Source organism: Lactuca serriola, chromosome 6 (assembly GCF_051521515.1).
Source record: "Lactuca serriola cultivar US96UC23 chromosome 6, Lser_US96UC23_V15, whole genome shotgun sequence".
NCBI classification, from domain to species: Eukaryota; Viridiplantae; Streptophyta; class Magnoliopsida; order Asterales; family Asteraceae; genus Lactuca; species Lactuca serriola.
The window spans coordinates 37,623,679-37,641,245 of record NC_136413.1 but is presented as its reverse complement, the minus strand read 5'-3'; positions in this window follow the sequence as shown (position 1 = coordinate 37,641,245).

Below are 17,567 nucleotides of genomic sequence, written 5' to 3'. Positions count from 1 at the left end.
CGCTGGCAGCTTCTAAGTGCACTGAGGCATGTGTCCGATGCGTAGGTGGTCAGCATGTGCGAAGGTCTCGGTGGCACTCGTTGATTGGACCGCGGAGTCGTATCACACATGCGAGGCTCGGAGCTAGGGTGCGAGGTTCGGTCCATATGCTAGCCTCGGATTGGACCTCCCTTCGGTCAAATCAGAATCCGACACGTGGCTTCGCATGACTCAGCAGCTTCGGTGACTCAGCAGCTTCGTGACTCAGCAGGACATGTGGCACTTTTTCAGCGAGGGTGACGTGGCAACTCGTGACTATGCGAATTTTCTCGACTTTCGCGCCAAAACTTCTAAAATCCATAACTTTTGCATATGAGCTCCGTTTTTGATGTTCTTTATATGCACGCGTAGCTAATATTACGCTCTACAACTTCCGTTTAGACTTCGTCAGCTATTTTGACTTTAAATTTTATATTATTATTTTTAACAGACCGGGACAGAAAATCCTTTAAAAATTCATAACTTCTTCATCCGACGTTCGTTTTCCTCAGACTTTTTACCGTTGTGCTCCTAATGACAAGACCTTTGATTCTCGTTTAGGTTGTGTCGGCTAAAAATCGCTCGATCTAAAATTCGAGTTTTTAGCTGTCTACTGCTAAGTTGAAACTTCGAAAAATCATAACTTCCTCATACGAAGTCAGATTTGGGCGTTCTTTTTATCGAACTTCTCGGTTTGACGAATACTACGACTTTCATTTAGGTTACTAAGGCTAAAAAGTAGTTTATCGAAAACTCACTTTTTACGATATTTGGCACCGTGCCGGTTTTGTCGCGAAACTTCGACATTCGACACCGTGCCTTTTCATTTCTTCAAAATGAGTTACAAGGGTTAACCTAGACTATCAACTCAATATAAATGCCTAGGCTAGAAACACGAGTGTTACAGAAACTCTACGGGAGTTTAGAATCATTGCATGTGCCTATGGGTAAGTGGGAAGACATTGCTATGGATTTTGTCACTAAACTGCCCAGAACGAAAAGTGGTCACGACATGATTTGGGTGGTCGTTGATCGATTCACTAAGAGTGCGCATTTCCTAGCAGCCAAGGAGAAATGGTCTATGGAAAAGCTTGCGAATTCTTATGTGAAGGAAATTGTGAGGCTTCACGGTGTTCTGTTAACGATTGTGTCAGATCGTGACAGCCATTTCACTTAACGATTTTGGAAAAGTCTACAAGCAGAATTGGGTACCAAGTTGTGTTTGAGTACAAGTTACCATCCATAGACTGATGGTCAGAGCGAAAGAACGATACAAACACTTGAAGATATGTTGAGAGCATGTACTCTGGAATTTCAAGGTAATTGGGATGAACATTTACCTTTGGTAGAGTTTTCCTACAATAATAGTTTCCACTCGAGCAGAAAGATGGCACCTTGTCAAGCTTTATACGGGCAGAAGTGTCGTACGCCGTCTTGTTGGCTTGAGGCTGGGGAAAAGCAGTTTATGGGACCAGAGATAGTCCATCAAACTGCTGAAAAGTTGAAAATAATTAGGGAAAGAATGCTAGCAGCTCAGGATAGTCAAAAGAGCTATGCTGACAAGAAAAGAAGACCGATGACTTTTGAAGTTGGAGATTCGGTTTTGCTTAAAGTCTCGCCGTGGAAGGGACTTATAAGATTTCGTAAAAGGGGAAAATTAAGTCCAAGGTTTATTGGACCGTTTAAAGTTCTTCAGAGGATTGGGAACCAAGCTTACAAGCACGAATTACCCGAAGAACTGAATGGAATTCATAGCACTTTCCATGTGTGTTATTTGAGGAAGTTCGCGGGAGAAGTTCCCGATATAATTCCAATTTCAGAATTGAGAATTGATGAAAACAAAAGGTTGATTGAAGAACCAAAGGCAATCGTTGACCGAAAGACTAAAAAGTTGCGACGCAAGATGGTCGAGTTAGTGCTTGTCCAATGGAAACACACGAATGAGCCAAATCTCACCTGGAAGACGGAGAGTGACATGATGAGTCGCTACCCGCATTTGTTTGTTGATGTGTGATTCCGGGGACGGAATCATTCTAAGGTGGAGAGAATTGTAACGCCCATGTTTCTGGGCTTGTCATTAATAGAGATGTAATAGTCTAAGTTAACCCTTGTAACACGTTTTGAAATAATAGAAGTGTATTATTTGAGTATTATGTGTTTTGTGCTTAATTGTGTGTCTTAATTGAATTAAGAATAAAACTGAGCGTCAAAATGAAATGTTAGATAAGCTCGATATCTAGGTGTAATGTCGTAGTAGTTGAAACGAGGTTTCCAATTATATAAAGAATCCGAAATCCGAGTTATAACGAAGAAGTTATGATCTGTCGAAGTTTCGCGACAAACCGCCAAGGCTGATTGACGTAAAAAGTGAAATTTACATTAGAGCGATATTTAGCCTTAGCGATCTAAACAAAAGTCGCAGAGTTCGTTAAACCGAGAGTGTGCATAAAAAGAATGCCCAAATTTGACTTTGTATGAGGAAGTTATGATTTTTCTAAGTTTCAGCTTAGCAATATGCAGCTCGAACCTCGAATTCGAGATCAAGTGATTTTTAGTCGAAACAATCTAAACGAGAATCGAAGATCTCGTTGATAGTAGTGCAATGGTGAAAAGACAGACGAAAACAGACGTCAGATGAAGAAGTTATAAATTTATAACGGAGTTTTCCTGTCCAGACCTACTAAAATTAAATAATAAAAATAAATCAAAATTAGCCGATGGAGTCTAAACGAAAGTTGTAGAGCGTAGTCTCACCTTCGCGTGGATATAAAGAATGTCGAAAATGGAGGTCATATGCGAAAGTTACGCAAGTTTGAAGTTTGCTCAATCGAGTACGCCCAACGTAATTTTAGAGTACGCCCAGCGTACCCGGAACCGCCTCAGCTACGCATGCAATGACGTCACTCGAGCCATACGCACGCCATGACGTCGAAGTACGCCCAACGTAATCGAGGTTTTCAGCCCCTATAAAAAGGGAGTCGAGGGCAGCCGATTCTTTTGCCCAAATTTTCTCCTCTCTCTCCCGTTTTGAATCGTTTTGCGTGCAAATTATATCCCGAAGCCCCTGTATCATTCCCGAGCCCCGAAGAAAGTCTCGAAGCCCCGAAGATCCCCAGAAAGTGAGATTCCCGAGCCGAAGCTCTGCCCGCGAGGAGCCCAGTTTTTGTGAAGATCTTCCAGATCTACCGAAGAATACTACTTCTACAAGGAGTAGTGTTGTCCAATCATCTTCTGATCAAGTGAGTGTGTAGTTACCTTCTTCTAACGCATAATTATGAGTATTTTATATGAAATATGTGTTATGTGTATATTTTGTTGTTATATGTGTGAATGTATATTCACTTTCTTCTATATCATAAATATGATTTATTCTCTATGAAATACATGTTATGTGTATGTGTCTCATCTGTTGTTTGGAATATGTATTGAATGAGAATGCTATACAGGTTTTAAACTATGTATAAAAATATATATTTTTATCTACTAATATGTTGGGTAGAACATGGGTAGATAGTTGATGTGTGATAAACAGATGAGAGGCCTCGATGTTGTTGTTGTTGATCTAGTTATTCAGCGGAGTATGGATAACGACCATGAACTCTTTCTAGACAGTCCCGTGGAACATTAGCAGGCTCATAACCTGTAGGTGTTGTGAACGATGTGTTCACCGGTGTACTCTATCCCCCTCAGGGTTGCCATTAGGACATCAATTGTTGAGGAAACCCCTTTGCGGTAATGTCCGTCCCGATGAAAATCCTAGATTAGGTCCCTTGAGATAGATGTTGTTTAGGGACGTAAAGTGAGAATAACGGGAATGGGTAATTGGCTTATTGTTGGTTGATGAAAATTAATTTAATTATTTGTTGTGTGTTGAAAACCCTATATGCTCACCAGGCTCCCAAGCCTGACCCACTCAATTTATTTGTATTACAGGTAGTGGCGCGAGGGCATAAGATCGATGAATCATCAAGTTATTTTGTTTATTAGACCGGTTGTTATATGTAACTGTTGTATGGTCTATCTTTTGTTGTTTATGCTTTTGTGTCTGTATCGGAACATGACATCCCGAGTTTTGATTATATAATGAAAATACATTTCTTTATGAAATGCTTTGTTAAATATAATTCTATCATGTTTTGTTTTTAGGAAAAAATTCCGCAACTCTTTTAAATCAAAAAGGATTTACTCTGAAATTATTTTAAAAGCATAAATGAAACCGGTCTTTTCTGGCCGAGATTTTGGGGATGTCACAAACTGCGAGTGTCAGTTGGTGACTATATGAGACCCCAGTGGGGGAGTGCTTACCGTGTATGGCGATGGTACCATATCCGGGTAAGCCTTCTGCTCTGCTGCCTGGGCAAGGCAGAGTTTACAGCGAGGATGTCGGGGTTTCTTAGCATACGTGATGGATACATGAATTGTGATAGAGAGATCGAGTTTTATTTCCGAGGTTCTGATAGTGTGCGAGTTTCCTGATGTTTTTCCCGAGGAGTTACCGGGTGTGCCTCCTGAGAGGCAAGTGGAGTTTCAGATTGATTTAGTTTCGGGAGCAGCACTAATCACCAAGGCACCTTATCGCCTTGCACCGCCAGAGATGCAAGAGTTATCCTCACAGCTTCAGAAGCTGATGGGGAAGGGATTTATTCGACTGAGTAGCTCGCCGTGGGGAGCGCCGATCCTTTTTTTAGGAAAAAGGATGGTTCACATCGGATGTGCATTGATTACCGGGAGTTGAACAAGCTAACGGTCAAGAATTGTTATCCACTTGCGAGGATCGACGATTTGTTCGATCAGTTGCAGGGGACCGGTCGTTGATCTTGTTGGACCGGTCGTTGATCTTGTTCATCGACGATATCTTGGTAAATTCGAGATCCAGGGAGCAGCATGAGGAGCATCTGCATGAGGTTATTTGGGTATTGAGGTTGGAGAGGCTGTATGCTAAATTCTCCAAGTGTGATTTCTGGTTACGAGAGGTCTAATTCTTGGGACACCTCGTTAATCAGAATGGAATTTTGGTCAATCCGGCCAAGATTGAGGCCGTCATGCAATGGGAGGTGCCGAGATCCCCATCCGAGATCAGGAGTTTTCTGGGATTAGCCAAATACTATCGGAGATTTATCAAGGATTTCTCCAAGATTGTTGTTCCTCTCACCAGATTGACACGGAAGGGCGTTGCATTTGTTTAGGGGCGTGAGCAGTAGGCATCATTCGAGACTCTTCGCCAGAGATTGTGCGAAGCTCCTATATTGGCTCTTCCGGAGGGAGTGGAGGACTTCGTAGTTTTCTATGATGCATCCATTTCGGGGATGGGTGTAGTGTTGATGCAAAGGGGTCATGTGATAGCATATGCGTCGAGGCAAATGAAACCTGATGAGACGAGATACCCCACTCATGATTTGGAGTTAGGGGCGGTGACATTCGCTCTCAAGATTTGGCGTCACTATCTTTATGGTTTCCGGTGTACCATATACACATACCATAAGAGCCTGAAGTATCTGATGGATCAAACTAATTTAAATATGAGGTAGAGGAGATGGTTGGATGTAGTGAAAGACTACGACTGTAAGATGTTATACCACCCAGGCAAGGCTAATGTGGTAGCCGATGCCTTGAGCCGCAGAGCAGAGAGTGCTCCGATCAAAGATATGTGTATGAGGATGATAGTGATGACTCTAGTATTAGATACCATCCGAGAGGCCTAGGTGAAGGCTATGAGGTCGAAGAACTACAAGAGAGAGTGTGTGGTTGGGCAGGCGCCCGAGTTCGTGACGGACAGTCGTGGGCTTATGACCTTCCACGAGCAGATTTGGGTGCCTTATACAGGTGGAGCTCGCCGTATTCTAATGGAGGAGGCGCATAGATCGAGATTCTCAATCCACCCAGGGGCCACTAAGATGTATTTGGAACTGAAGAGGGACTATTGGTGGCCCTGTATGAAGATGGACGTGACTTGGGTTGTAGAAAGGTGTTTGACCTGTCGTAGGGTTAAGGCGGAGCACCAGCGACCGTATTGTCCATTGCAGCCTCTGGAGATTCCCCAGTGGAAGTGGGAACAGATTTCTATGGACTTTATCACCAAGTTACTGAGAACTGCGCGTGGGGTTGACGCGATATGGGTGATTCAGGACCGGTTGACGAAGAGTGCTCACTTCCTTGCTATTAGTGAGAGTTCTTCTGCATAAATACTGGCCGAGATTTATGTGAGGGAGGTGGTAGCTCGGCATGGAGTGCCGACCTCGATAGTGTCAAACCGGGACGTGCGCTTTACTTCCAGGTTCTAGAAGAAATTTCATGAGGAGTTGGGTACACAGTTGCACTTCAGCACTGCATACCATCCGCAGACAGACAAGCAGAGCGAGCGGATGATTCAGACGCTTGAGGACATGCTGGGAGCATGTGTGATGGACTTCGTAGGAAGTTGGGACACTTATTTTCCCTTGGCTGAGTTTTCTTACAACAATAGCCATCATTCGAGTATTGGTATGCTTACCTTTGAGCTTCTTTATGGGAGGAGGTGTCGGACTCCCATTTGTTGGGGAGAGTTAGGACAACAAGTGATGGGTGGCACTGAGATAGTGCCGAAGACGACTGAGCAGATTCAGCAGGTCAGACAGAGGTTACTCACGGCCCAGAGTCGCCAGAGGAGTTATGCAGATAGGCGGTGATCCGAGCTGGAGTTCCAGGTCGGGGATTTTGTACTCTTGTAGGTATCCCCATGGAAAGGGGTGATCCAATTCTGGAAGCGGGGCAAGTTGGGGCCTTCGTACATCGGTCCTTTCAGAGTGGCCGCCAGAGTGCGTAGGGTAGCTTACCGGTTGGAGCTACCTGCAGAGTTGAGTCAAATTCATAACAACATCCACGTGCCCCAGATGAGGAAGTGTGTAGGCGATGAGACGACAGTGGTACCCCTAGAGGACATTCAGGTGGATGCGAGCCTGAATTACATTGAATGGCCGATCACGATTTTGGAAGAGGTGCCCCTGGTTCGCGCATCCCCAATACCTGCATGGCAGCCTAGTACGCCCAACGTAAGGAGCTGGTACACACGGCGTACTCCCTGCCGTTGACTTTTGTTGACTTTTAGGGTTTGGGTCAGATTATGGACATTTAGGGCCATTTAGGGGTAAAATGGTCTTTTGCCTTTCTGTGAGATAGTGTAGCCTCTTGAGAGCCGTGATTAATTAGGTATAATTGTTGTGTATGTTAGGCGGAGGCTAGACCGGTGGTTTGAGTTCGAGTTTTACTGATTTCTTGCAATATGATTCTTCTCACTATAATTGCCTTGAGTGGTACCTTGTGTGATTGAGCTGCTTATTGTGATTATTTGTGTATTTGATATTCTGCATTATGTGTTTGTGATTTATGCTGAGTATTGTTATTATGAGCTTGCTGAGTTGGGACCGAAGGGTCTCACGGAGACACATTGACCGGAGGGTCTTATCGAGTTATAGCCTAGAGTGGCTAATGAGTTGTACGTGGTATTTTAGGGAGCTCACTAAGCCTCGTGCTTACCGTGTTATGTGTTATGTGTTTCAGGTAGTTCCGATGATCGCAGGAAGGTCCCGACTTGATTGTACACATACTCGCATTGGAGATATGTCTTGGAGGATCCTGGTTTATGTGATAAACAACTTTTGATAAATAAATTGTATTAATGTTGATACTTGAGATTTTCGGGAAATATTACATGTGATTTTTATGTTTAAAAATGAAAATTTTGTTTTGAAAAATTTCAGTGTTACAGTTGATGAAGAATATAGAACCTTTGAGACACCAATAGTGAACCAACTTGAAGATATGCTAGTCAGAACTCTTAAGATTTAAGCGAAAACCAAAAGCTTAAAGAGAACAAGTAACATCTTCTAACACTTTAGAAGAACAATGAGAGAGTAAGGGAGGAGGAGCTACGGTTTTTCCACCAAAAAACGAAGGTATGAAAGCCTTCATAAAGCTAAATCATTACCCAAGAGTTCTTAACACTTTAAGCACTCCATATCCTAAAGCCTATATGTCTCCCATGCCTTTTAACCCATGCTTACTTTTCCATATTATATTCAAACGACCATGTCTTATTTCCTAGAAAATAGCTCACTTTTTTTTGTATAAAAAGAGAAGAAAAGTTTATAAAATTCTTATAACTTGTTATAAGATATAAAGTTTAACTTTTTGCAAAAAGACGAAAGAGTCTTTCTAGCCCAAAATAATGTACATGACTTATTAATTCATACGACATGAAATAATATGTTAGTTGCTATTCTAAATAATTATTTCCATGAAATAAATATTTTCCCAATTTATTATAAGAGTTTATGAATATTTATTAAAATCAATTTCTAATAAATAATCAATTATATCAAGTTGTTGTTAGTGTGACCCGTAGGTTGATATGTTAATTAGAAATATCATTTTAATATGACTCTTGAGCATACACAACCTTTCAATCTCCCACTTGCGCAAGACTCATATTAGATTGATAAAGACATTGGTGAACGTATAGCAACATTTCGTTGCCCCCATCAATATATAACTTTGTTCCATTCTATCGATGCCTAATCCCCAGAAGCTCAAGGCTACAGTTGGTGTATAAGGTAAATTTATCAGTTATTCCTTTGCTACAGACATTATGTTTAACATGAGATATAGATCGTAGTTAATCTCATATAAGTGTTCAACTTTACATCATGCATTAGATGTCTAAATCTTAACGAATAAGAGGAACAAAACCCATTTTGACTACATATGCCTCTATCATGGTTAATATCATACCTGATAATAGATTTTCTAACTACCTGATTAAAGAACAACGATTAACTATATCAAAGCACAACACTCTCCACACTTAAGACCCATATATGTATCTACGGTGTTAAGGATACACATCTATTACCTTTTATCACGTATCATTCATGACAGCGATCCATGAAGTGATCTTAAACAGGTCAATCCAACACATGTTCTCTATCAAGTACATGTGAAATTGGTTACAACACTTTGTCAACCATTTCAATTCATATTAGTCTTATTTCATTGTTGCTCCAACAGTAATAACCGACTATGGATTTTAGAGTGAATAAATTTACTCAAGGATTAAACATGTTAATAAAGAACTCAACAAATATTTAATGAAAAGATCATATGTCATATATATATATATATATATATATATATATATATATATATATATATCATAGTCATTACAATAGATGATGCTATAAAATATTCCAATACTCAATACTAATGCATAGATCAAAGCCAACCACTTGAATAGCGAAGTCCAATTACTCAAGCATGACCTTCAAAATTTGATTAAGGAAGGGGATTCATGAAAGGGTCCGCCAAATTTTTATCAATGTGAATTTCGCGAATAATGATTTCACCGTCTTCAACTTTATACTGAATGAAGTTGAATCTCCGGATAATGTGCATGGTCTTCTTGTGTGATCTGGGTTCTTTTGCCAAAGAAATTTCACCCTCATTGTCACATAAGACCTCTTAGGGATCCTGCATAGAATGAACCATGCCTAGAGCTCCAATGAAATTCTTCATCCAATCAGCTTCTTATGGAGCTTCTAAAGCAGGGATGTATTCTGATTATGTAGTGGATTGTGTGATAACACTTTGCTTGGAGCTTTTCCAAGACACTACGCCCCCAATGATAATGAACACATATCCTGATTGCAACTTGCAATCATCTCTATCTATTGTGAAGGAAGTATCAGTGTGTCACTTTACACTTAAGCTTTCTTCCATTCCTCCACAAACGTGGAACATATCCTTAGTTCTATGCAAGTACTTAAGGATGTTCTTCATAGTTATCCAATGAATTTCCCCTGTATTTTGTTGCTAGTTTCTTGTCATGCTCATACCATAAGCAAGATCAGGTCTAGTGTAATTCATGGAATATATGATGGACCCAACTGCCGAAGCATACAAAACATCTTTCATCTTGTCTAGCTCAGCTTTTGTGCTAGGACATTGGAATGAACTTAGTACCGTGCTATGCGTCATAGGTACAAATCCTCTATTAGAGTTTTGCATCTTGAATCGTTTTAACACTTTATCAATATATGTACTTTGGCTTAAACCTATTAATCACTTTGATCTATCTATATTTTGATTTCAAGAATGTATTAAGCCTCACCAAGATCCTTCATTGAGAAGCACTTTCCAAGCCAAGCCTTTACAGCTCGTAAACTTGGAATTTGATTTCCCATGATAAGTATGCCATCCACATATAGGACCAAAAAGGTCACCAAGCTCCCATTATTTTTCATGTAAACACAAGATTCATCTTCGTTTCTAACAAAACTATACTTTGTGATTTCATTACCAAAAGGATGATTCCAATTTCGAGATGTTTTCTTTAACTCGTAATTACATCTCTTGAGGTTACACACTTTATTAGGATGCTTTTGGTCGACAAAACCTTCAGGCTGAACCATATAGACATCTTCTTCCAAGTGTCCATTTAGAAAAGCGGTTTTAACATTATGGAGGAAGTTCAACAAAATCCCAGACTTGGTTTTCTCTAATGGATTGAATCTCAACGTCCATGGCTTCAAGCAAAATTTCAGATTCAGGATCTGCCATTGCATTTTGGTAGGTGACGGGATCATCAACATTCATCATCCTGAAGCATTCATCAATGAGAAATCCATATCTCTCAGGTTCTTGACGAATTCTATCGGATCTGTGAACACTTTGTGTTTCAACGGGTTGAAGAGTAATGATCTCTTCATCTTCAACAACCTCTTGTTTAGTACTGGTGTAAACTTGAGTTGCATCAGGATGTGGTTCTTGATCTTCTTCAAGTTCTACGCGCCTCCCGCTTGCTTCATTCATTAGAAACTTGCTTTTCAAGAATTCAGTTTTTCATGAAATAAAGATCTTATTCTCACTAGGGTTGTAGAAGTAATATCCTATACAATCTTTAGGATATCCTACAAAGATGCGATTGGTTAACGTAGGCTCGAGTTTGCTGGAAGTCTCTTATCTAACATAGGTTTCACAACCCCAAACTTTCATATAAGATATGGATGAAGCTTTTACATACCACATCCCATATGGTGTTTTGTCTATATTCTTAGTTGTTACCATATTCAAGATACGAGTTGTGGTGAGTAAGGCATAATTTATCCCACCCCCAAACCGGAACAACGGAAACGTTCGAGGGTGGTGGATGTCATGTACAGTATCACAAAAATTGTATAATAGTAGTCAAAGCAACAACAACCATTGTATTGATATTAAAATGTTTACATTGTATTCGAATCATATATGACTGACTCCAAAAGTATATGGTAAAGTAAAACCTTGAAGCTACTATGCTCCGTCTTCTAGTACCTGCGCGAGTACCTGTCTACTAGTACCCTGAGAATACAAGTGGTTTTGAAAGAGTGTCAACATTCAAGTTGGTGAGTCCATAAGCATTTGTTTTGAAAAAGTATGTTCTTTGTTCCTTGAATACCTTAATATGTTCTTCTAGAAATTCTTATATTTTCTAATTTGTTGTAAACTAAGAAATGTGTCCCATGATAGTTCCTTATACGAGTACTTAGTGTACACAAGTTATATATATATATATATATATATATATATATATATATATATATATATATATATATAATTTGGATCGAATGGACAATCGACTGTGTAATTCTACCCTAAGCCCACAACCAAACAAGGAACATGATATTAAGGCAGAAATCACACATCCCACTGTCTGTTGGATCTTTATTGTATATAACCCTATCACATCCACAAAGTACTTACATAGTTAACTGTAATGATCCTTTTTGAACTGTATGTATATCCTTCCAGAAAATCCTAAATTTTCAGATGTTATGTAAGTTCCTTCGACTCATGCTTGGAAAAGTAATGTAATATGACTGAGTTAGTTTTTAGAAAATGCTAGTTAGTTTCTCCAGAAAATCCAATATTTTCTATAGTGAATGTAATGAAGTCATGTGTGTTCCTTGAAAATATATGTTGTAGTGGCACATTTATTACTAGAAAATTGTGTATTGTATCTATATTTGTATGAATACCCTTGTATATATGTATGTTAACGACAGTTGTAGTGTAAAGTAGTGTATCCTTGTAGTGTTTGTATGAAAACCTTGTATGAATATCTGGATACCCTAGCTATAGTGTAAAATAGTGTACCATAGAGTACTATAGTTTTATTTAAATAATATAAAACCAATGAAGTTATATTAATCCCATAAACAGGTGTGTTATAATATTGTTGTGAGTTTCATATAACCATGATTTATATGACCTAGTGACCTCTACGACATTCTTCAGGCGTCCGAATGAAATGACATTTGAAATGACATTCTTCAGGATGTGATAGGGTTATATGAAACTGTAGCTAGCAGTCAGGGCATGGGATTGTCAGTCCCGTATAGATCTATACACAAATCTCATGCTTTCCCACCAGGAGACTCTGATTATACTGTATAGGATTTAGAAACCGTACCCTGATGGGTACAACGAAGTAGTACCCCACAACCCTGTATTAACAAGTTTACGTATAGTGTAGCGTAGTGGCCTTTTATGGTATTTGAATATGTATGCATTACCTTGTAGTAATTTACGTGTAATAAAAAATAATTATATTTAAATAAATATTTAGTAGTTTGTTCTTGTACCAATGTATTAGGGTCGTGTTTCCCAAACTATACCTATTATAGTTTGAATAAATGTTTTGATTCTGTGTATTGTACTTAGTAAAATAGTTTAGAGGTTCCCAACTATACCAATTATGGTTTACTCGTAATGTTTTGTAATGTACTGAAAACTTTTGTAATCTAATCGTATGAATGTAAAATACCCTTATGCTGGACATACTACAAAAGAGTTAAAATATATATAAAATATTTTTAGAAGTGTATCGAATGCTCGTTTTGAAACAATTGTAAAGGTTTAAAAATGTTTGTATAAACACAAAAGTCCTTATGTTTTACTTGTATTCCCCCTAAAAATATTAAAAACATTGAAAATGTAGGGGTACGAACTCACCTTGTATGTACGTTTGAGTTTGGGATACCGAAGCGGTAGAGACGATCCTCGAGTTGTTGTACGAGCGAATGACGTTACCTTAAAATAATTATATTCGATGTCGTATTTAAATTAATAATATTATTAATTTAAATAATGTGTTGAATAATAATTTAATTATAGAGAAGACTTACAATTAATTTGGAAATTAATTGGAAATGTTGGAATTGTGGAAATGAAGTTTTCGGATGAAATAAGGGTTTACGATTGAGAAATGGGGTTTTCGGATGAGGGTTATGGTGTTTACGGTTGAGGCTTGGTGTTCTTGAGAGGATTATGATGATTTGAAGCTCCTTTGAAGATTTGAAGATGGCTTGAATGTTCTTAAGGAATTTGTTGAAGATTTGAAGATTCTGGGCGTAAACACTTGAAGATTGAGAGAAAAAGGAGTTGTTCACGGATGAAGATTGAGAGGATTTTGGAAGTGTTTCATGGTTGAGAAATGAGGAAATGAATTGATGCAGGGTATATATATATATATATATATATATATATATATATATATATATAGGGTGTTTATGGTTGAAATGGTATTGGGCTTTAGTGTTTACGTTTCATAAATGGACTTGAATTGGGGTTTTCAGCCCAATAAGAGGGTCTTTTCGTATTTAAGCCAACCATCAACACCTTTGGAGTTGAATACTAACCGTGAACTCTTTTGTGAATTAAACCAAATACGTAAACACCTTTGTGAATTAGAATCCCAACTGTGAACACCTTGGATCTTATCACTAAATCTGTAAACTACATATTTGAATTGATCTTGGACTGTGAACACATTGTCTTTTCTTTTCTAGATCATGAAGACTCTAGGTCCTAGGTTGTTTAGCCGTGAACTAACTTAGTCTAGAACTCCTTGGCCATGAACACACCTATGGTGTGTTACTTATGTTTTAAACCTTGATCGTTTGCCCAAAGTTGGATTATACCTTCTTAATTTAGTTTAGGCTTCTTTCTATACTTCATTGTTAGCTATAGAAACAAGCCCTAAGGCTATAGAGGATACAATACAATAAGGATTGGAATATAATTCACACTAGTAATTGGTTAGGGTTTAGACTAGGCTGGGTCTAAAATTTGGAATTGTGACATAATTCCAAAAGGATAAAGGGAGATTACTCCTGCTCATCACGGATCAGACTGTATTAAGTAAAGTCCAATTTCTCTTCTCAGACACACCATTAAGATGTGGTGTTCTGGGTGGAGTAAGTTATGAGATAATCCCACAACTCCTAAGATGATCTTGGAACTCTTGGATCAAGTACTCACCACCACTATCTGAACGAAGGATTTTGATTTTCTTATCGAGTTGATTCTCAAATTCACTTTGAAACAATTTAAACCTTTCAAATGCTTCATTTTTATGTTTCATCAAATACACATAACCAAATCGACTGAAGTCATCAGTGAAGATGATATAATATCCTTCACTATATCTTGACATTGTTTTGAAAGGACCATATACATCGGTGTGTATGATGCTTAATAAAACACTTGCCCTTTTACTAGTGCTAGAGAAAGGGGACTTTTTCATCTTACCACATAATCAAGACTCACATATGTCAAATGACTCAGTGTCATTTCCCCCCAAAAGTCCACTCTGTTGGAGTTATGATATACGATTCTTTTTTATGTGTCCAAGGCGACAATGCCATAGATATATTTGTTTCAAAACTTGTTTGATCCTTTTGGTGTTAACATAATAAACATACTTGTTTTTTGAAGTGTCATCTAGGTTCAATTCATAAATTCCATGTATTGGTCTAGCCTCAAAATAGAATATTCCATTCAAGAAGGAATGGATATCATCATCAACAAATTTAAAGTCATAACCAGATTTCCTTAAACGTGAAACTAAAATAATGTTTTTAGTGATAGAAGTAATCAAACACACATTGTTTAATGTTAAGTACAGACCAAATGGTAAGCATAAGTCGAAATATCCTAATTCTTGGACTGCAACATGTGCTCCATTGTCAACATGGAAAACCATCTCATCTGTATTCAGTTCCCTACTCTTTCAGAACCCCTGTAATGAATTGCATATATGAGTTCCACAACCATTATCAAATACCCGAGTATTTGATGAAGTAAATAATCCTATTTCAATCATGAAAATAGATATACCTGAAGTGCCCTCCTAACCCCATTGTTCTTCAAATCGGCAAGGTACTTAGGAAATTTCTTTTTCCAATGACCCATGACAACACACTCAAAGCATTTGTCATCTTTATCAAACTTTTCATTTTTCTTCGGGGGTGGGTTTTGGGGAGATTTCTTCCCCTTTCCCTTGCCAACTTGTGGATTCACTTTGGAGTTCTTTCCTTGTTTCTTATTTTTGGCTTGTCCCTCTCGTATCATGAGCACTTGGGGGTTTCCCTTGCGATGTTGTTCTATGCAGTTTTGAGCATATCGTTCAACTCAAAGATAGGTTTATCCTACCCATTCAAGTTGTAGACCATGATGAAAGTATAATAAGACTTGGGCAATGAGTTCAGAATTAAGTTTGTGGCGAAGTTTAGTGGATATGGATAGCCCGATCTCTCTAATTGACCCATACGATTTTCCATCTTGAGAACATGAGTACTCACATTTCTGGTTTCCTCCATCTTGCAGACATGAAGCGCTCGAACAGTTCCAAATCTTTCAGTCCTAGCTTGTTGACCAAACATTTGCTTGGGATGTTTAATCATGTCAAAGGCAGTGAAGAGTTCCAGATCCCGCTAAAGATCAATAATCATTGTGGCAAGCATAAGGCATGAAACATCAAGTGAATCGTCTACATGTTGAAGCCATGCATCATGTGAAACCTTTGGGATAGAAGGTGGTTCTTATAGGACTTGTGGTTCAAGGACATAGTCTTTCTTTTATTTCTTTAAAACAATTCTCAAATTTCTGTGCCAATCCGAAAACTTGGAGTGGCCTAGTTTTTCTTTGTCAAGCATTTATCAAATGTTCAATGAGTGGTGGTGTGTTACAATGGTTGGTTGATCCATTTACAAAATTTTAACAAAGTCTTATTTAGTATTAACTTCTTTAAAAATAATACCCATTTGTTTCCAAAAACATTATTTATTTAAAGTCTAGGATCCAATTTACAAATTAAATAAATGGTTAGGTAATCTTTATCCCACTTACTCTATTTTAACAAGGTAAATAGATTTTATTAATTAAACCGCTTGTATTTACTAGATGCATGAGACCCTTAACAATCCATTTCTTAATTTGACATGTTTGATCTCATCTATGCCTTGGAACATTATTGTTTAGGTGACCTTTATCACAAGAGGTTTCCAGTCAAATCATCCAAGTAGATAAACTTGTATAATTGGCCTATAACCTAGTTATAGAAATCATAAAAATACTTTGGCCACCAAAAGATAACACAAGTAGTTAAGTGACATTTATCCCACAAGCATTATATAAATGGTGTCCAAATGTTCCTCAAGTTGAATGTCATAGACTTGCATTTTAAAAAGGGATTTCAATGTTTTATTATTCTATTTCAAAACATGTGATATCATGATAATCGCATGCATCCAATTAATCATGGTATAAATTTAAAAAAAAAATCACTTTTAAGGTTCAAATATAAAACTCGGTTTTTATATTTTGACAATGTTTAATTTTAACGATAATATCCAATATTAAGTTTGAATTTGATCCATGTGGAACCTTATTTTACAATTTCAAAACTTGTCGTTATTAACGATTTAATAAAACCGGTTTTTATTTTAAAGTTATAACTTGTATCATCTAATGTTCTCATGTTGAAAATTGGAAAACAAACTCCGTGTGATGTTTATTTTTTTCATAAAATAGTTTGAGTTTGTCAAAATCTAATTTATCAACCACAAAAAATATCTGCATAAAAATAAACAACACAAGCATGCATTTTACGTAAACAAGCCTTAAACTAGATAACACTTTTGTGAGCCAACACAAAAGTGTTAAGTCCTTCCTAAGAGACAAAGGGACCAAAAATATTACAATTTGTTCTTCATGTGATCTTCATGCTCTCACTTGCAATAATAACTAACTTTGTTGCAATTTTATAAAAACTTTATAAAAGTTATGAAATTTTATAAAATCTGTATAAAACTGTGGCTTCCTCTTGATTTCTTCAAAAATTGCCTCCATCTTCATCTTGTTATATTTTTAATAAAATAAATAGAGTCTAAAACTAGTCTATTACATAAAAATAAAAAAAATAAAAACTAGCAACTTTTATTACATACTTTATGAATAAAAGAATATTACAACCCATTTTAACCAAATCACACAAACAACAACACAAACGGCCTAAGGCTTGTTTATGCACTCTAAAATAAATATAAAGATAAAACAACCTTTGTTTTTCTAAGACAACTTTAAGTGACAAAAACTAAATGTATGCTTTTGTCACATAAAAAATAACAATTAAGAAGTTGTCAAATAAAATATGCATGAACTTGTTTTTTTAAACAAATTCAAATTATCCATATTTT